Below are 4857 nucleotides of genomic sequence, written 5' to 3'. Positions count from 1 at the left end.
GTACGGTACCCAGAAAAATGGGGACCTGCTCCAAACTGGGGCCTCTGGATGCTACCATATTGCACATAAGAGGTTTGCCTGGCCCTTTACAGAGAAATCCTAAAGATGAGCCCCAGTTCTGAGGAATTTATTATGCTAAAGGTGAGTGAAATGCATTGACACCAGCTTTCCCTTCATGCAGGGTTAAAGGAAGCAAAAACTCATTGGGGCTGATTCTGATCTCGTTTACACTACTGTAGACCCAGGGGAACTCCTCTGGAAACACTACAGTAAATGTAGATTTGATGAGAGCAGCTTTTGGTCCATTAGGATTGATTCACTTATACCCCTCCAGCATGGTAGGCAATGGACCCATTTACTCAAATTCTCTGGTAGGAGAAGTAGGGCTCTTTGTCAAAGGGTTTTTCATTACAGTTCATTATGTGACTAGGAGGCTCATTAAAATGAGGGACTAAGTGATGGCGCTCCCGAGAGCGATGTATCAAGTAAGCAGCTCATGTGAAAGCCACCTTACTTAGCCAGAGCACCTCAATCCTGACCTCAGCCTTCTAATTCCAGGCCTGGGTCCTTCCTAAGGTAGGTCTTAAAAGTGTATCTCGGTTTCATCCCTTGTTCTTCCAGGCCTTAGTTCCCACAAAGCAGCTCCAATACAGGTTGCTCCTGAAGCATAGCCCTGTTATTCCAGCAAACCTGGGTATCAATGGCTCTTCTTACACAGAGACCAGACTTCAGGGATGCTCAGACCCCTGCTAATCCTGCAAAGCTGACCAATTAGGAGAATTTGTGCTTGACTTTTTGCCACTCTTTGCAGCAGAACATCAGTCATATGGGAGATGTCCTTTCCAGATTTGCCTCTTCAGCACAGGAAGCAGCTACAGAAGACTGCCTCGAACACTGTGCACACCTGCCTCCTGTTCATGTGTGGCAGATTTAGGGCTAGAGACTTACCACTGTCTCCCAACTCTTCAGACAGTTTTTGAAGGGTGGCTGATTTGGACCTTAAGGTTGGTGGATTGAAAAGACATGACTTGTGGCGGACAGATTTTGTTGGGTTAGGGGAATCAGCAATGTCATTCTAGCTACCTTCAGAAATGAAATGCTTCATGACAGCCACTTAGAATGGTCGCTACTGAACTACCCTAAGCTACTTAGACCCCAAATTCTGGTCTGATTTAGATTTCCTAGTAGCAGCACCAGCTGTCCAGTCAGTGTCTGTATAAATGTTAATAGGAATTGTGCATGCAGGGGAATAATCCCAGATGTCTCATTAAAATGAAGAATATCACCCAGATAGAAATAATCTGACTTTTGCTTCCTGTGCTTAGATCACATTTATATGTTGTTATATATATGCATGAGGACAGTGATATATGAAAAGCCATTTTAGTTTAATTCATGTAAGTCCATGCAGGCTCTCATAAAAGTCCAGTGTGTAAAACGTATGCTGCTTACTCAGCATTAGCATATAAGTGACAGGTTTTTGTTCTGCATGGGAAGTTAAGCCGACAATCTTTCCCTGTTCTCTTGTTGTTCCAGGAGTTGCAAGTCAGCACCTCGTGTTGCAATAGTTCATGTTGCAACACTCTAAAGTGCTGATCTCCTCTGAAAAATGACAGGATGGGGCTCCACATATATTTTCTTTCAGTGATTTTCACATAATATTTACTCTGTTCGTACGTCAAAAGATAATTTTTTTTTTCGGACCAGATCTGTGAGTTGAGCCTGGGATCTGCAAAGCTACCTTGCTCCTCACCAGTGATAGAGATTCTCTTAGTTGACAGCTCTGACGATGTGAAAGGTAGTGCAGATCTTGCTAATGCTAGTAAAAGCTTGTTTTTTGTCAGTAACGTAAGAGACGCCTGGCACAGTTATGCTGAGAAAGGCACAACCGTTTTTATAATGTCAATTTTCTGATCCAATCCAACAGCGTTCTAGCACAAAGATCAGGTCTTTCGCTGGTGTAAATAAGTGTAGTTTCACTGAGGCCAATCTAGAAGTGGGGGATTATTATAATTGTTGTTCGTGTTGAGGTAGCACCTAGGAGCCCTGGTCACGGAGCAGGACCCATTGTTCTAGGAGTGACAGGCTGGCCATATGCTGCAATGTCCAGGACAAACGTTATGGAGTTAAGATAAACTTTGCTGAATCACGTTAAACCTAGTGAACTAGGTAAAATAGCTTTGGGTCCATCGTATTAAAAATACAATTGTTTGAACTGTTGTAGGAGTGTATGTAACTTTTCTAGGGACTTGACTAATGTAAATGTTAGGATCCGCAAAGGACTTTTTGGGGAAATGCATATAAGGTAAATTCCCTAGGAAATGTCTGGAGGTGAGGGGAATGCAAATGACCCACTTCAAATCCATCCTTTTTGAATCTATGCCCTGGGGAGGAAAACCAATTGCATGCTAATTATCTGTTCTTGGACGCCCCAGCTGAAAGACCCCAGAACTGTATGAAGGGGAGCTCAACCTGTGAGGGTGCTTGTTCAGAGCTGAAGCTGTGAGGAACTTGAACCCACAAGGAAGCCCCTTGAGGGGGCTTAGAAGGACTGCTCCTGCCAGAGCCCAGGTTAGAGCTGGGTGAGCTCTAGTAAACTTATAAGCACGCATGTACTGTGTTCTTTCATTGTTTTTATATATTTTCTCTGCAGTGCTTTTACCTTAACAATAAAATAGGCTTGCATGGGAAGTGTGTGGTACCTTATAACATGGGTGATTACTCTGTTAGTTTCTGAAGGGAAGGGAAATAGGCCTCCTTAAGTAGAGTCTCTTGCTGAGAATAATCCAGTGAAGGCAGGGGACTGTTCAGCCTGGATGCACCCTGATCAAAAGGGAGAGATGTGGGTCTCCACCCAAGAGAGACAACAGTTGGAAGCCTGAGTGTGGATGCTCTTGCTGTACCATATAAGTTTCCCTGAACTGTGACACTAGGTGCTGTACACCCACACACACAAAGGCAATTCCTGCCCCAAAAGAGCTTACACTCTAAGAGACAATAGGTGGATAGAGACTGAGTGGTGAGAAAGCCCAAGTAAACAGGTCATATACGGCAGGCAGTGATCTCAACAATCTCTAGACTACTGGTATGCTAAGTTTTTTGGTAGGCATTGCAGCGAAAGAGTTTTAAGGAGGGATTTGAAGGCACGATGAGTACATTCTTCCTAGATGTTAATTTCAAAACTCATGCTAGAATTTTAGTAGCATTCAGGTCTCTTTGGCCTCTCCTTTCTCCCACTGAAATTTGCCGGGGTCTTTCTAACTGGTATCGATGAGTTTCTTAAACTATTTGCCCTTACATGATGTACTTGGAGGCTACATTATTCCATTCTGTTGCCTTGTAGCTTGCCTTAAATTAAGGATGATCAATTGGTAGTAAATTCTCAATACAGTTCATGACATTTAATGACTCGGAGAATCAATGTTCAGAGTGGAAAGAGAAGCCAGAAGGGGGATCTCCTGCAGTGTTACAGTGCAATAGAATGCTAGATGGAAAAACAGGGAACTCTCCTGCAGTACTGCAGTGCCGGTCTGAAACAGTGTCAGCTGGAGACTCCGGCTGGTAGGAGCAGCTTCACAACCAGCCAAAGCTGAAACTGCCGCACTGGAGGGCGGGGGAATAAGGGGTAAAATGTGGCATGGGTGGGGCCACACTTCCTCAGACCCATGTGCATGATAGATCACAGACACACAAACACCCTACAGGGACTGTCTGAGATTCTGTGTTTGTACTGCACGATGGGATCTTGTTCTTTGCTGGCTCTTAAGCACCGCTGTAAAACGATGATGATGATGATGATTAATAATAATAATAGAATTCTACTCCTTACCCATCCAAGGTTCAAGGAAATTCTGTTTGAGGTCTGCACAGAGAGGCCAACCCCTCCAGGGCACGGGTGAATTCCTCCCTGTGCTTAAAATCCTGGCCCCTTGGAATCAATGGGAGTTTTGTGTTTAACTGGTGCAAGCCTTAGGTTGGCCCTCTGTGCAAGGGGTGAATCCATTCTTTAAAATAAGGGAAATGGTGACAAAATCAGTGGTTTAAAGTTCCGCCCCTTTCTCCTTTGTTAGCTCTCTGAAGGTCTTTGATCACCACAGGAATGGATTGTTCAAGACCCATGTGGCAATAAAGAAGAATAACATTCAAATTCTGTGAGAGAATCATGGGCACCCTTTTGTGCGTCTTTCTCATTCTTTTTCATAAAAAGATGACTCCATCACACATGAAATCAACAGGTTAGTGGGACAGAAAGACACGGCCATAACGCTGGGCCTGCACTTTAGACCCTTCCCTATTGATGCTTTCATCAGGAAGGTGATCAGCGTTCACAAAGCCATCTCACACCTTTTACTTAAATGCCCAGACACAAAAGTAATCATCAAAACAGAAAATATCAGGGAGATGCACATAGACAGGGAGCAAGTCGGTGACATTCATGAATATGTCCATTATATGGCAATGACAGACATTTTTCAGGGTCTTAAGGTGGGTATCATTAATGCCTGGTCTATGACTACAGCATATGCCACAAAATTCACCCACAAGGTCATGTGGTTGGAAACCAAATCAATGTGGTTTTTTATGTACATGTGTTAGCTGCTATTTATCTAAAATGAAAAACAGGCTATAACTTGAGAACAAAGCACTTGATTAGAGCTGGTTGGGAGGACAAAGGGAAATTTCACCAATCCCCCTTGGCCCCCCCAAAAAATCAGTTAATAAAAAAATAGGGAAAAATTTGTTGAAATTTATTTTTAAAAAAAATCAATTAAAAATCATCACAATTTCAAAAATGTTAAGTATCAGAGGGGTCGCCGTGTTAGTCTGGATCTGTAAAAGCGGCAGAGAGTCCTGCGG

General features: G+C 43.4%; 1 pseudogene; it reads left to right on the top strand.

Annotated features, from left to right (window-relative positions):
* The first annotated feature begins 458 nt into the window (after window positions 1-458).
* Window positions 459-4616, top strand: LOC144278395 (NXPE family member 1-like; annotated as a pseudogene).
* The last annotated feature ends 241 nt before the right edge of the window (window positions 4617-4857 follow it).

The sequence above is a fragment of the Eretmochelys imbricata genome, chromosome 22 (genome assembly GCF_965152235.1).
Source record: "Eretmochelys imbricata isolate rEreImb1 chromosome 22, rEreImb1.hap1, whole genome shotgun sequence".
Lineage (NCBI taxonomy): Eukaryota > Metazoa > Chordata > Testudines > Cheloniidae > Eretmochelys > Eretmochelys imbricata.
The sequence above is the reverse complement of the archived record's forward strand: the minus strand, read 5'-3'. Positions and strand labels throughout refer to the sequence as shown.